At 40.6% G+C, this 17442-nt stretch overlaps 2 pseudogenes; both read right to left on the bottom strand.

Moving 5' to 3' along the window:
• Positions 1-9979: 9979 nt before the first annotated feature.
• LOC123076449 (protoheme IX farnesyltransferase, mitochondrial-like) lies at positions 9980-12427 on the bottom strand (annotated as a pseudogene).
• Positions 12428-13837: 1410 nt separating this feature from the next.
• On the bottom strand, positions 13838-16929 carry LOC123085761 (protoheme IX farnesyltransferase, mitochondrial-like; annotated as a pseudogene).
• Between the last annotated feature and the right edge of the window lie 513 nt (positions 16930-17442).

The raw sequence follows: 17442 nt of genomic DNA, 5'->3' as shown, positions 1-17442 counted from the left end.
ATTCTAGCAAATTCTAATCAAATAGGCTTCTCCCAAAAGGTGTGTTACAGCAAGGATGATTGTGGTAAACTAACAAGCAAATATTAATATAATACACGATGCTCCAAGCAAAACACATATCATGTGGCGAATAAAAATATAGCTCCAAATAAAGGTACCGATGAACGAAGATGAAAGAGGGGATGCCTTCCCGGGGCATCCCCAAGCTTAGGCTTTTGGCCATCCTTGAATATCTTGGGGTGCCTTGGGCATCCCCAAGCTTAGGCTTTTGGCCATCCTTGAATATATTGGGGTGCCTTGGGCATCCCCAAGCTTAGGCTTTTGCCACCCTTTATTCCATAGTCCATAAAAGCTTTACCCAAAACATGAAAACTTCACAACACAAAACTCAACAGGAAATCTTATAAGCTCAGTTAGTGAAAGAAAACAAAACCACCACATAAGGTACTGTAATGAACTCATTCTTTATTTATTTTTGTGTTAAACCTACTGTATTCCAAGTTCTCTATGGTTCATACCCTTACATACTAGCCATACATGCATCGAAATAAGCAAACAATACATGAAAAATAGAATCTGCAAAAACAGAACAGTCTGTAGCAATCTGTAACTAACGCAAACTTCTGGAACCTTAAAAATCCTAACAAAATAGGAAGTCCTAAAAAATTGTTTATTGAGCAGCAGCAAAAAGAATCAATGCGAAGGATCATTCCTGTGATTTATTGAATTTTTTCTCGTGAGCGAAAAGTTTCTGTTTTTCAGCAGAATCAAATCAACTCATGTCATAGGTTATCCTATAGGTTCTAATTGGCACAAACACTAAATAAAACATGAAAACACATATAAAGAGAAAGTAGATGCAAGATTTAACACTAAACAGGAACAAAAACAAAAAACATAAAGAAAATTGGGTTGCCTCCCAACTAGCGCTATCGTTTAACGCCCCTAGCTAGGCATAAAAGCGAAGATAGATCTAAGTAGTGCCATCTTTGGCACTTGATTGATAAGTAGCCCGCATGATAGATTCATAAGGTAATTTGACTTTATTTCTTGGAAAGTGCTCCATGCCTTTCTTTAATGAAAATTGGAATCTAATATTCCCTTCCTTCATATCAATAGTCGCACCAATCATTCTAAGGAAAGGTCTACCAAGAATAATAACGCAAGAAAGATTGCAATCTACATCAAGAACGATAAAATCAACGGGCACCAAATTTCTATTTGCAACAATAAGGACATCATTGATCCTTCCTATTGGTTTTTTAATGGTGGAATCCGCAAGGTGCAAATTTAAAGAGCAATCATCAAGATCATGGAAACCTAGAATATCACATAAAGTTTTCGGAATCGTGGAAACACTAGCACCCAAATCACACAAAGCAAAACACTCATGATCTTTAATTTTAATCTTTATAGTAGGTTCCCGCTCATCATTAAGTTTTCTAGGTATAGAAACTTCCAAATTAAGTTTTTCATCAAAAGATTGCATCAAGGCATCAATGATATGTTTGGTAAAAGCTTTATTTTGACTATAAGAATGTGGAGAGTTAACAACGGATTGCAACAAGGAAATAAAACTCTCTAAAGAACAATTATCATAATCAAATTCCTTGAAATCCGAGATAGTGGGTTCAATACTATTTAAAGTCATGACCTCTCCAATCCCACTTTTACCAAATTTAGCGTCAAGATCTAAAAACTCCGAATTCTTAGGACGCCTTCTAAATAAAGTTGACTCATCTCCAGTCCCATTATTTTCAAGATTCATATTACAAAACAAAGATCTAATAGGGGACACATCAATAACTTTAAGATCTTCATCATTATTTTCATGGAAACTAGAAGAACACGCTTTTATAAAGCTATCTTTCTTAGCACGCAATCTAGCGGTTCTTTCCTTGCACTCATCAATGGAAATTCTCATTGCTTTGAGAGACTCAACATCAAGTGAAAGTCTATCAACGTTCCTAGCCAAATCATCAACTTTGAGCAATTTTTCTTCAAGCAAAGCATTAAAATTCTTTTGAGAAATCATAAATTCTTTCACGCTATTCTCAAAATCAGAGGGCATCTTATTAAAATTACCATAAGAATTATTGTAGGAATTACCATAATTATTAGAGGAATTTCTAGGGAACGGTCTAGAATTAAAGTTTCCTTTATAAGCATTGTTTCCAAAATTATTCCTACCAACAAATCTCACATCCATAGATTCATTATTATTCTTAATCAAGGTAGATAAAGGCATATCATTGGGATCAATAGAAGAACTCTTAGTGGAAAACAATCGCATAAGCTCATCCATCTTTCGACTCAAAACATTGATTTCTTCTATAGCATGCACTTTTTTACTAGTAGATCGTTCGGTCTGCCATTGAGAATAATTAGCCATAATATTATCAAGAAGTTTGGTAGCATCTCCTAAAGTGATTTCCATAAATGTGCCTCCAGCGGCCGAATCTAAAAGATTTCTAGAAGGAAAGTTCAAACCAGCATAAAATTTTTGTATGATCATCCACAAATTCAAACCATGAGTAGGGCAATTGTGAATCATCAATTTCATTCTTTCCTAAGATTGGGCAACATGCTCATGATCAAGTTGTTTAAAATTCATAATATCATTCCTAAGAGTGATGATCTTAGCGAGGGGAAAATACTTAGAGATAAAAGCATCTTTGCACTTGTTCCAAGAATCAATACTATTTTTAGGCAAAGATGAAAACCAAACTTTAGCACGATCTCTAAGTGAAAACGGAAATAGCTTCAATTTAACAATATCATTATCCGTATCTTTCTTCTTTTGCGTGTCACACAAATCAACAAAGTTGTTTAGATGAGTAGCGGCATCTTCACTAGGAAGGCCGGCAAATTGATCTTTCATAACAAGATTCAGCAAAGCGGTATTGATTTCACAAGACTCAACATCATTAAGAGGAGCAATCGGAGTACTAAGGAAATCATTATTATTGGTATTCGAGAAATCACACAATTTGGTATTATCTTGTGCCATGGCAACAAGTAATCCAACACACAAGCAAACAGAAAACGGCAAACGGAAAAGAGAGGAGATTGGGAAAGAGAGGGCGAATAAAACGGCAAGGGTGAAGTGGGGGAGAGGAAAAGAGAGGCAAATGGAAAATAATGTAAATGCGAGGGAGATGAGTTTGTGATGGGTACTTGGTATGTCTTGACTTGAGCGAAGACCTCCCCGGCAACGGCGCCAGAAATCCTTCTTGCTACGTCTTGAGATTGCGTTGGTTTTCCTTGAAGAGGAAAGGGTGATGCAGCACAGTAGCGTAAGTATTTCCCTCAGTTTTTGAGAACCAAGGTATCAATCCAGTAGGAGGCTTCTCAACAAGTCGCACGAACCTACACAAACAAACAAACAACTCGCAACCAACGCGACAAAGGGGTTGTCAATCCCTTCACGGCCACTTGCGAAAGTGAGATCTGATAGAGATAATATGATAAGATAAATATATTTTTGATATTTTATAATATAGATGCAGAAAATGAAGATGCAAATAAAGGTAGATTGGAAGCAAATATGATAAGAGATAGACCCAGGGGTCATAGGTTTCACTAGTGGCTTCTCTCAAGAGCATAAGTATTACGGTGGGTGAACAAATTACTGTCGAGCAATTGATAGAAAAGCGAATAATTATGACGTTATCTAGGCATGATCATGTATATAGGCATCACGTCTGGAACAAGTAGACTGACTCCTGCCTGCATCTACTACTATTGCTCCACACATCGACTGCTATCCAACATGCATCTAGAGTATTAAGTTCATAAGAACAGAGTAACGCATTAAGCAAGATGACTTGATATAGAGGGTTAAACTCAAGCAAGATGATATAAATCCCATCTTTTTATCCTCGATGGAAACAATACAATACGTGTCTTGAAACCCTTTCTGTCACTGGGTAAGAACACCACAAGATTGAACCCAAAGCTAAGCACTTCTCCCATGGCAAGAAAGATCAATCTAGTAGGCCAAACCAAACCCATAATTCGAAGAGACTTGCAAAGATAACTCAATCATATAAAAGAATTCAGAGAAGATTCAATTATTATACATAGATAAATCTGATCATAAACCCACAATTCATCGGATCTCGACAAACACACCGCAAAAAGAGATTACATCGAATAGATCTCCACAAGAGAGGGGGAGAACATTCTATTGAGATCCAAAAAGAGAGAAGAAGCCAACTAGCTAATAACTATGGACCCGAAGGTCTGTGGTAAACTACTCACAACACATCGGAAGGGCTATTGTGTTGATGTAGAAGCCCTTCGTTGTGGAATCCCCCTCTGGCAGAACTCCAGCGACGGCTCCAAGATGGGATCTCGCGGATACAGAAGGTTACGGTGGAGGAAATTGTGTTTTGGTTGCTCCTTGGATGTTTTTGGGGTATGTAGGAGAAGTATGTCGGTGGACTCCTGAGGGGCCCACGAGACATGGGGTGCGCCCTATAGGGGGGGCGCGCCCTACCCTCTCATGGCCGCCTCGACTGCTTCTTAACTTGCACTCCAAGTCCTCTGGATCACATTCGTTCCAAAAATAACGCTTTTGAAGGTTTTATTCCGTTTGGACTCCGTTTGATATTCCTTTCCTTCGAAATACTGAAATAGACAAAAAAAAGCAATACGGGCTGGGCCTCCGGTTAGTAGGTTAGTCCCAAAAATGATAATAATGTATAAAATAAAGCCCATAAACATCCAAAACAGGTAATATAATAGCATGGAACAATAAAAAATTATAGATACATTGGAGACGTATCAAGCCATCATAATCATGTCCTTCCTCCTCCGTTGTTCGATAACCGTAGCCTGCTTCACCCTCTGCTTCGAGACCATCGGTTTCGTTGATATATGACATGTCATCACCTCCGGCTGCGATTATGTCCCCCAACACCTGTTCTGCTTCCTCGTCTCGACTGTGCTCCATAGTTTCTGCAAATATTACAACATGGCAATTATTATACAAATAGGGCAGATGGATATATTAGTGGCAAACGTAGACCTAGCTATAGCTAATCACAACAAGGAATTATATTAATTAGTGGCCTCAATGCTTCTCTAGGGTTTGGGGTGACCTCGGCAACGCTTCAAGGGTTCGGGGTGGCCTCAACAACAATGCTCTTTTAACTTGGTAAATTTGGGTGGCCTCGGCAGCGCTTCTATGGTCTAGTGTCAAAGGATTCAACAAAACCATGTCTTCATCATTAGGCAAAAGTAACAGGCGCATGATGGTACGAAGTTCTCCAAAGTTATTCTAGAACGGAATCCCAGATAGGATATTTCGCTTTTTGGTACAAAGTACAACAAGAGCATTCGAATATCTCTATTTGGAAGGACTTTGCTGAAATTTGTACCAAAAGGCGGATTATCCTATCCGGGACTCCGTTCTAGAATATCTTTGGCGAACTTCGTGCCATCATGCCCCGGTTACTTCCGGCTAATGATGAAGCCATGGGTTTCTTCAATACTTTGACACTAGGCAACCTCTCGACCCCTCGATGACCCTCGACCCTCGAACCATCGGCTCCTCGACGACCCTCGAACCCTAGAACCCTCGAACCCTCGACCATCAACCCTAGAATCCTCGAACCCTCGACCCCTCGATGACCCTCGAACCCTCGGCCCCTCGACGGCCCTCGAACCCTCAACCCTCGAACCCTCAACCCTCGAACCCTAGAACCCTCGAACCCTCGACCCGAGAACCCTCGAACCCTCGACACTAGAACCCTCGACCCCTCGATGACCCTCGACCCTCAAACCCTCGGTCCCTCGACAATCCTCGAACCCTCGACCCTCCAACCTTAGAACCCTCAAACCCTCGACCCTCGAACCCTAGAACCCTCGAACCCTCGACCCTCAAACCCTTGACCCTCGACCGGCCTCGACGACCTTCGACCCCTCTGTGACCCTCACGACCCTCTAGCCTAGTTCCCGACCCTCGACCCCTCGGCGATCCTCGACACCCTCGTTTCCGATAAAAAGAAGAAGAAGAAGAAGAAAAGTGGAGAAAAATAAAAAAAGAGAAGAAGAAGAAGAAGAAGAAGAAAAATAGAGTAGAAGAAGAAAAAATAGAAAAAAAAAATTCTATTTTTTCTTCTTCTCCTCTATTCCTTCTTCTTCTCCTCTATAAGCTACTAGTGTGATAGGAATGAGAATTACCGGGAAAAGAAACTAACTATGCATGTAGGATGTATATAGACTGAGACTAGAAGGTGACGCGCGCATTGCCGTGCCGTTTTTCAGTTGTGAGCAAAGCCTCTTTTCTAAAAAATGGACAGAAAGGCACCAAGAGCAACTGGGCCTACATCATCTTTGATGCGTGAGGCTGAATTTTGAGTGCATATCTGAATTTGTTTTACAACTGAAACACAATAGACTACAGATAAAGTGACAATTAGACTGAGGATGTGTCGCTCTGGAAATAGACAATTAGCTGGATGTTGTTATTATATTGTAAATACGAATGCAAAGATAAACAATGTCTAATCAACCTCTAAACTATTTGTGAGCAGCAATCATTAATTTAAAACTACAAATGGATCAAGCAACAATGTCCGTTAATAAGAGGTGGCTGGCCATAAGTGCCTCAGTAGAGGTTTTTTAGTAACTGAAAGGGGAGCTATCAGCCTGTTGCAACAGTCCATTCTAGGAAGAGCCTCATCAGCAAGAAGTTGTGGTCAGGAACAAACAGCCAAGTAGCATTCTCCAAAGGCAGATCACGAGTAATGACGCCATATAAATGAATTTGTTAGTAAGTTGTAGCTGAATTAACACCAACAAGTCGCAGGTAGCAAAACAGAAAGTTTCATTGGCATGCGGAACAACAATATTCATATCTTCTATCCCTTGAGCTTGCAATTGAATCTAAAATACAGACCAAAAATATTTGACAGCTACAGTAATTCGTACTCCCTCCGTTCCAAATTAGTTGAGTTGAATTTGTCTAAATACGGATGTATATATACTTGTTTAGTGTCTATATACATCCGTATCTAGATAAATATGGGTCAAGTAATTTGGAACGGAGGGAGTAGAAGATAGCAAATCTAATGTAAAGAAGGATAGTTGAAAGAAAAAAACTAAAACCAACATACCATTATATTTAATCGAACCGACTACAATTATTTATAAAATAAGGATTTGTAAAAAGATAACAAATTTGGATAGTGCCATGCAAACACCGAGCCGCGACAGTTAGTGAAACAAAGAATCATGTTGTCGCAATTAGTACCTACATAGGCGGTAAGGACCATCAACAAGCCAAAAACCTAGCTGAATGATTAAAACAAATAATCGTGTAAGAATATTTAGTTGCTTGCTTAAAAAATACGAACCATGATATGCCTATGCTAGGAATTCCTCACATAACAATAGAACATAAATTAAGGCATGTGTTACAGTCGCTTAGAATAGTAAATGAAGTAATGCTGAACAACAAAATGTATTAGGTGATGAAAAGGAATCTCAAAGATATAAACCAAACGGAAAGTACATGTTTGTTACGAAAATAGGGTAGATAAATGTAGATCAATGGAAACTGAGAGGTAAAGATGATCACACATTAAATGGTTCAACAAGGAATACATGGTTTATTTCCAAACACACGTCAAAATCATATTAACCGACATAAGAATTTTCTGAATTTCTCCTATATTTTAGCAAGAAACGAATATTGCAAGGACACCATACATGAGCGAATCTTGAGACAAATGCACACTCATTCATTTTCATCTTCTATTTCAGGTACCAAATCACATAGATAATCATGGCTGCTAGCATCAAATTTATTTAAAAGTTACAATTCTTGTTGAACATCTCGATTAATCAGAATTCGAGAAACCAACATTGATCACATTAGAACCTTGCCCTCATCATAATGGAATTCGTCATCCCCACTTGGTCAACATCCTGCAATTAAATCAGATCCCGTGGAGGATAAAGGGAAACTGAAGTAAGAAGGTGTGCTCACTTGGTAATGCATTTTTGTAATGTCACCCTTGTAAGGATCCCTTCAATACGCAGAAAAAAAGGAAGACCACAAAAGAGTATTGGAGAGTGCCTTCAGCTAAATCATCACCTGTCTGCCCCAAGTTGTAAAATTGCTAAGAGATGGATCCATCACCCCCCCCCAACTTTGAAATATTTGTGAAGACATCTTTATGAGGAGGCATAGATTTAGAGAAAAATAGTTGTTGGCCCCATCAGATTTTAATGATTTGCCTTTAGCCCCTCCTGAACCTTTTGCCTAGCTCCACCACTGTCCATCAGGTTTATTGATGTTGGTTGAGTGTTTATGAAATATAATATCAAACTAGATAGAAGAGTAATATGCCCATGTGTGAGAATTGGGCTTATATACATGGTCATGTGAAATATACTGCTTCAACATTTTAACTCAAATCCACTCCTCATGACCCCCTTAATCCTTATCGTCCAGTCCTGCCTATTTATAGGTTCTTCACACCCTCTAAACTGTTGCATTCTACCAATCCTTCTCTCCTTTCTTCTTCCAATTGATTCACATGGTAGTTCAAGTTGCGACATTTTCTCGTGATATATAATTGCCACATTTTCCTGTGATATTTTTTTTTTGGAAATGGAGGCGTACCCTCGGCCTCTGCATCATAATGATGCATGCAGCCACATTTTCCTGTGATATATACTCTCCTCTACCACTAAATTTATCCCCACTAACCATCAGATCCATATCTACTTCCCTCATGTGACTCAAGCCTATCTACTACTTGCCTCCTCTATTCCCCTTCTTGAATCATGATATAAGTGGGATGGGAGAAAGTAAACAAGAACGGATGGTGAGGGAGCATGCCCATTGAGCTAGCCACAAGGCACTACACACCATGCTCAACAGCCTGGGGTCTACTCTTCGCGGAGTGCAACCTGAAGGAGTGAATCAGGGGATCAAGGGCCTCAAAATGAGATTTTGTTTCATCACAAGGGGAATCCATTTCAAGCCACTAGACATGGGAGGCATAGGGAAGGGAAGAGTAGCTTGAAATGGAAATCTTTGACAAATTCCTTTCATGTCTCTTCACATTCTCCTACATCAACTAGTAGAGTCTTAAAAATAGTCTGCTAACTTCTTGGAGTTTCTACTGGCTCCTCTGGATCGTCTTCATGCTCTTACGCTAAATCTAAACAATCCATAACATCTGGGAACACAGACGATGGAGCTTGTCTATGGCCAATGTATGCTTGGACTACAGACCATCTAGGGACACATGTATGCGCACACCATAGGTTTCATCGTCTCATTGGTAGACAATCTCCCTCATCCTTTAATGGAAATATAAGTTGGAAAATCATTGTCTTCACTCAAAATTCTGCAATACCATCTTGGCCTCGCAACTCTACTATTGTGGGAAATCAAAACCAACTTTCAAACTGGACATGAGATCGTCCACCGTGTGGCAGCCAATTGCGCCATCAACTGATAATACACACGTCACACATGGTAATCGAGGTGCGGCGTGGCATCCCCATGTGTACCGTCCAGTTGACTGTAGCGGCAATGCGGCTGTTGTATTCCCTCTACATAAGACGAAGCCAAGATAGAATCTCCTACATTGTTCATATCGGAGAAAACATCCAACAATACTGTGTTACCAACTTACCACTAGAATAGATAGCCCTAACTTGGGTAAAACCTCCTACATGTGCTTACCATACCTAGATTATCTTGCATCTCATACCTAGATTATACACATGCACATTGCGTTCACAAAATTCCCAAATCATGAGCATTGCCACGAAATCCCCGCGACATCACAACTTTATGTTTTTCCAAATAAAAGTTGCATTCATCATTCTCAGCATTTATTTTAACAATACAAAAAGGATTTCCTTTGAGTACGGAAAATTCTTCTCGAGAGCTCAAAAGAATTTCCTGATAACAGACAAAAAACGAAGGAATATTGGGATATTAAAAGTTTCACAACTCATGAGCTTGTGGAGATATGTAGACAGGTACAGGTAAGAGGGGGGAATGGGGCTACAGAAGCATAGGCAACTAGAGGGCGAGACTGAGCACGTGAGTGTTCCTTTTTCTGCGTAGCTCTTTCCAATATCCTACACTTACAAGGCATACGCCAGGGGAGAGAGGTTACGGGTTAACATGTCTGCTCCTTATTTATCTCTCCCCCTTGAGTTCCGTTGAGGGGCCCACCACTAACCAACCATAGATTTACACTTCAGTCTGTAACTTCTTCCATGCCAAAACAGTCCGTAAGTGTAGCATTTCCTATCCCTTTCTTCGTCGTCCCACAGCTCAACATCAGCACCACAAAGAACCCCAGCAATCTCACTAGTATGATGCTCGTTCTGTTAATTAGGTAGCCAGTGCAATATAAGCCCAGCCATTAAAACAGGAAGTACCACAACCATCGACAAGTATCCAACAATTATGGGCCCAATCACAAGAAGTCGCGTCAAACTAATAAGTGACCAGGTGAACGCTAACTTAAGTTTATCTTGTAACCTTGATGACACAACTATGATTTCATCCCCATTGTTGTTGGTTGAACTTAGGTATTGCATGGAAGAAATCCAACAACCTAAGAACTCTTGAAGCAACCCGTTTGGAGAAACAAGTTTGGAGAAAACAAGTTTCAAATGAAGTTGATGATGTCAGGTTTTACCTCTGATGTTTTGTTGTGTCACACCCATTTGGTTGAGAGACGGAGCCATAGAAGTATATCACCAGAAGCTTCATCAAATTTACTTTCCAATGCAAAAAAACCCGTATCATATGGAGTTGTGAGTCAAAATCTCTAGTCATTATCGTGGAAGGTGTCCAGGCTGTCAAGGCTTCGCGAATTCCAGAGAAGCTCTTCAACAACTGCCAAAGTTGACCGCTTATTTCCCCAAGGAAGCCATGCAAAGATGCTTGCTTTGGAATTCTTTTCACACCTAGCTAAGGGGAGTTGTCCATGCTATAAAACCCCATCTCCCCCCATCCATTTAGAAACTTTTTGTCAAACCATTCAGCTACAAGCTTATGCAGCAAGACTGCTACAAAGATCTTAGAGATCATTGCTACCTTTTCTCTTGTGAGTTCATCCGAATTCGTGAGAAGGAGCCTCTGGTTCCCCCTAATTTGTGCTCTACGGTTACGGTCATTTTGTGTGGGTTAGTCCCGGTTTATGGTTCTGCAATTGTTCGGATAGCGGATTGAAGCTCTTGTACCTTCGGTCAGCCATTCCCAGCGTACTGGTTGCATCCAACCTTGGCAGGTATAAAGCTAGTTATTCCGGCTGCTTGCAGCTAGTTATCCTCCTCGATTCGATCCTACGACGTGAAGATCGGGCGACCCTCGGGCGTGAACTCGTTCATCGGGTTTGTACGTATCAACCATGAAACATTCTTCTTGCACTTTTGTGAGTAGGATCTAGTACAAATGACAAGGCTCCAATGGTAAGGCCCGTTGTTAGAAGCGATGCCTCGAAACTAAACCATTCAGATGTTAGACCCCCTATAGATTAAGCATCAGTTAGTTCCATGAGTAACATCTCAAGTTTATTACAAGTAAAGGAAATTAGAGAACCTATATGCATGATTACTACTTACAGTTATATGCAATTAACCCCAATAGCAGCATGTAGAGACAATTTATGAGTGATACCCATGCGGTTCTTTTACCGGTGGGATCAGCAAAAGAGAGCATTCGGTACCTGAATCAACAAGTCAATCAATGTAAAGGCCTGTAACATTTTGATCTAACTTCTACAGTAGGTAGATCTGGTAATAACCAGTTTGAATTAATAATTAATAATTCAAACTTGGAATTAAGTCTACCTACCCTCCAGTAGGTAGGTCGGATCACCCGGCAACAGATTGGGCAATGGTTCATGTTGTACAAAGGCAGGAAAGGGCTTTGTCTGTTCATCGACAACAATCTATGATCAACCAAGAAGTTAGCTGAGCCATCTGAAGGACCTTTTTTGCCGAACTATATGCAAAACACCGCGAGCAGTCGTGTGGTTGATGTGAAAACCAAATAAAACCGAGGAGCCAGGTGAAGTATTTGTAGTTTTTTTTATGTTGCTCATAGATAGGATTGAACACCATACTAGATAGAATAGTACTATGTCCATGTGCGAGAATTGGGTTTGTATGCATGGTCATGTGAAAGATATTGCTTCAACATTTAACCTCATCCACTCACCATGACCCCCCCTTATCCTCTGGTCCTGCATGTTTAATTAGCTTCTTCACACCTTCCGAAGCGTTGAATTCTACCTATCCTTCTCTCCTTTATTCTTCTAGTCGCTTCACATGGTAGTTCAAGTTGAGACACCTTCTCATGATATATAATTTCCACATCTGATATACACTTTCCTCCTTTACCACTAAATTTATCCCCACTCACCTTCAGATCCATCTCTACTTCCCTCGTGTGACTCAAGCCTATCTACTACTTGCTTTCTCTAATCCCCTTCTTGAATCACGATATAAGTGGGAGGGGAGAAATAAAACAAGAATGGATGGTGAGGGATCATGCCCATTAATTGAGTTAGCCACAAGACATTGCACACCCTGCTCAACAGTCTGGGGTCTGCTCTTGGAGAAGTGCAACCTGAAGGAGTGAATCAGGGGATCAAGGGCCTCGAGAATGAGATTTGTTTTCACAAGGGGAATATTCATTTCAATCCACTAGACATGGGAGGTATAGGGAAAGGAAAGTAGCTTGAGATGGCAGATCTTTGACCATATCTGTTCATATTCTCCTGGATAAACTAGTAGAGTCTTAAAAATAGTTTGCTAGCTTCTTGGAGTTTCTACGACCTTCCTCCAAGCTTCAGTATGTTCTTCTAAATCTGAACGACCCATAGCATTTGGGAACACGATGGAGGGAGCTTGTGTACGACTGACGTATGCTTGGACACCATCTCGGAACATCTGTATGTGTACACCATAGGTTTCACTGTCTCATTGGTAGACAATCTCCCTCATCCTTGGCCGGAAATACAAATTAGAAGAAAATCATTGCCTTTGTGTCTTTACATAATATTGCACTAAAAATTTTGCAATAGCCATCTTGGCCTCGCAAATGCACTATCATGTGAAATCAAAACCCACTTTCAAACTGGACAGGAATCGTCCACCACGTGTGCCAGCAAATTGCGACATCAACTGATAATCAACACACGTCACACATGGTAATCGAGGCGCAGCGCGGCATCCCCACAAGTCCCATCCAGTCGAATGTAGCGGCAATGTGTCTTTTGGACAAATTCCGTCCCCTCTACATAAGACGAAGCCAGGATAGAATCTGGACAAGACTTACAAGATCAAGAGATACATGCCATAACCATATCGTTCATACGAGAAAAAACATCCAACAATAGTGTTACCACTAGAACTGGTGGCCCTAACTTGGGTAAAACCTTCTACGTGCGCATCCCATACCTACATTATCAACGTGCAGATTGCATTAAACAAAATTTCCAAATCATGAGCATTGCCGCGAAACCCCTGCCACAGCTCAACTTTATGTTTTTTTTCCAAATAAAAATTACGTTCATCATTCTCAGATTTTATTTTAGCAATACAAAGTGGATCTCCCTTGAGCAGGACATATTCTTGTGGAAGAGCGGAAAAGAATTTCCTGATAACAGAAAAAAAAGGAATGCTATGATAAGTAAGGCATTCATTACTCATGAGCTTGTGCAGATATGTACACAGGTACAGGTAAGAAGAGGTATTGGGCTACAGAAGCATAGTCAACTGGAGGGCGTGATTGAGCACGATAATGTTCCCGTTTCTGTCTAGCACTTTCTTCGTCCTCCCGCAGCTCAGCAACACAAAGAACCACAACGATCTCACTAGTCTCATTGGTTAGGCAGCCGATGCAATATAAGTCCAGCCATTAAAGCAGGAAGATACAAAAGGCTACCATGGAACATTCTTCTTGCACTCTTGTGAGTAGGATCCAGTACAAATGATAAAGCTCCAATGGTAAGGCCCGTCGTTAGAAGTGATGCTTCAAAACAGAACCATCCAGATGTTAGACCCCCTACAGATTAACCATATGTTAGTTCCATGAGTAACATCTCAAGTTTGACCAAGTTGATTTGTTACAAGTAGAAGCAAATGGAAATTATTAGAGAACCTATATGATTATTGGTACTTACAGTTATACCCAATATGCATGATTACATATCCCAAGTTTGACCAATTTTATTACAAGTAATGGAAATTAGAGAACAAATATGCATGATTACTACTTACACTTATATGCAAGTAACCCAACGGCAACATATAGAGGCAATTCTTGAGTGATACCCATGCAGTTCTTTTACCACTAGGATCAGCAAAAGAGAGCATTCGGTACCTGAATCAACAAGTGAATCAATGTAAAAGCCGTAACATTTTGAAGACACTAGGTAGATCTGGTAATAACCAGTTGGAATTAATAATTGAGTTACCCTCCAGCAACGTAGTCGTCACGGCATAAGTACGGAAGGGCCATGAAATGTGGTAACTGCCAAAAGTACAAAGCAGTAGGCAGAATCATAGAGTTGAGTGACACTTCTGATGCTGCTCCTGCCCACCGGTATCATGATAAAAATAAGGACCAGATGCCATGTGAACATATTGCACAGCTCCATTCAGTAAATAAACATGAGTGCTATAATATACAGAATATATGCCCATGATGCCTATAAGCAACCCCCTTTTTTATTTGCTTGCTTAACATGTCAGTGTATGACCTGAAACAGCCTCCAAGGCAGCGGTATCATCAGTTTGGTGCTTTATGTTAGCAGCCATGGATTTGAGAGTAGTTCATAACTTCAATTTGTTTGTTTAAGCTGGTAGGTCCAGATGTCTCTACGATATATATATGTTGCTTTTATTCAAACGGGTCTGATATGGCCTTGGGTACACAAGCCAGCAGGAAATAGGCTTACCGGTGAAGGCATTGGATAGCTTATGCTAGAGATAGGAAAGCCATGAAAAGTAGTAACTCAAGTAGTAATTGTCCTTGTTGGATACAGTTGGGTCCATTACAAAAAGTGTAGTTAAATTAAGAAGAGCCTAGATGAGTATAAACCATAGTAAAAAAGAGGCAGGCCTAGGCAGTAGACAATAGCATAATTGTGCTTAAGCATGTGCTTTGGTCAAAAAAGCACAAGGCGGTGGCAAAACTCACAATTAGGAAGGACTCGCTCCAATATTCAACATATAAAATACCCTTTTCAGCCTGCACCTAGACAATCCAGACATGTGTCATCAGCAGTAACATACCCTAGAAGTGGCGGAATGGCCCCAACAACTGCTCACACCCATGTATTGACATGGTGTATTTGCTTCAGTGGAGTGTATACAAATGCATACATGATGAGATTGGATGCTGCAAGCCCAGCAGCTAAGTAATTAGCCTGCAAGACATTGCCAAAATTTCGCGATGTTTAGTTCCAATAACAACATTATACCAACTACAGTGACCGTACACAATTGAAACATAGTGTAGAGCAAGTACAGGCAAACGGCAAAGAGTCGAACCTTGCAAACCAATAATGTTGTTCCTGCAGCTCCGACACTTGTAGCCCACATGGCAGCATGCACAGGACTAATACGCCCTGATGGTAGGGGCCGTCGCATTGTCCTTTTCATTTTAGCATCATTCTTTACCTCGAACACCTGAAAAGGATGTCGATGCACCATGTTCATCGTCTCTAAGCGTGATAACCAGGTTGTATAATGATATCTATAAGTCCCAATAGATGTAAATATGTAGGAAAATCAGAATGACTTCTCAAAAACTGATATTGAAGTATGAGATTGCGTGACAATGAACACAAGGATTTCAAGAATGTGAACACAATGAACATTGGTTTGGTTAACCATCCTGCCAATGGAAAAGGCTACCCCAAAAAAACAAGCCAATACCTGGTTGAAAGTGTTGGCAGATGCTGCAACCATCATGGTACCAGTGCATGTGTAGCAAAGTCCAGCAATGTCTACAATGCTGCCACTCCCGAGCACATATCCAGCCCCCGATGTTGCCAAAACAAGTGCACTATACCATAAAGAAGGGAACATATAATAAAATAAAATAAAATAAATGCAATAAGAGAACAAATAATTCGCCATTTACAAGGAGTTCCAAGATGCAAGACACAGACCATGGCAAACTCATATATATTACCATAGGCGGATAGATTGCAAGAAGTTGAGTGCCATTACAATTTATGAAATCTTATGAATGGCAAAAACTAATGATACTAAACACCTTTTGACAAAAACAAACAGGACGTAGTTAAATGCTAGTTCACTTTTACCATTATGAAGGTCATCTTAGATTTTCAGGGCACACTAAACCACTAATCGACCACTATGCATACATTGTCAAGGTGAACCGACCAGACCAGTAACGATTTGGCAGCGGCCACGATCTGCTATCTAGGATCTCCATCGTGCACAAAAGTTTTGGCCAAGCTCTAACATTTCAGGACATGTGTCCAAAAAGCACAACAAAACTGGATGGTGAAGCAAGAAACAAGAACAAGAAGAGGAGAGGTCATGTGTCAAACAAACCCAGTCTGCAATACACTTACAATTCCATTTCTACATCATATAATTCCCAAATCACAGAGCAAGTAAAAAATTCATTTCTTCAGAATTTAGCCACAAGAACTGAAGATCATATCTTCTTTACTTCATTATGAAAAACATCAAATGTGAAAGGAAACGGGAGCAAATCGCGGACCTGAGGCGGGCTTTGGAGAGCTCCCAGTAGCACCGCCCGTAGTGGCGCAGCACGTTGGAGGCGGAGGCGACAGTGCACCTAAGGCGGGCTTTGGAGAGCTCCCAGTAGCACCGCCCGTAGTGCCTCAGCACGTCAGAGGCGGAGGCGGCAGTGGCGCTGCCTATCCACATGGTGGCGTGGGCGACAGCGAACAACGAGGAGGCCGGGAAGATCGGATGGATGCTTTGGTCCAAAGAGCTTCTCCTTTTTTCTTTTTCGGAATGAATGAAAATTATTAGAGAGCACCAGGGCCCTAATTATACAACGCGAGGGCACTCATTATACAAACCCAGAGCCAGTACTTTATTAGACCACTAATTATACAACCCTAGGGCACTAATTGCCATCTTTGGTTAGATTAGGTATGCAAGTATACAGACCATGCATGTGTGCTGCCTAGGCCTAACTACTTACCTAATTATTACTCCCTCCATTCCTACGTATAAGTATTTTTAGAGACTCCTTGTAGAGTCTCTAAATATAAGTCTTTTTAGAGACTTCCCATGGAGTCTCTAAAAAGACTTTTATTTAGGAACAGAGAGAGTAAAATATACCTCAAGAACATATCATTGGAATACACATGGGATGTGCCCCCTGGTTGCCTAATTACACAGAGCAAGAACACATGACCAAAAGTACAAAAG

This window comes from Triticum aestivum, chromosome 1B (genome assembly GCF_018294505.1).
Source record: "Triticum aestivum cultivar Chinese Spring chromosome 1B, IWGSC CS RefSeq v2.1, whole genome shotgun sequence".
NCBI lineage: Eukaryota > Viridiplantae > Streptophyta > Magnoliopsida > Poales > Poaceae > Triticum > Triticum aestivum.
Note: the sequence above shows the minus strand (reverse complement) of the source record. Positions and strands in the feature narration are given on the sequence as shown.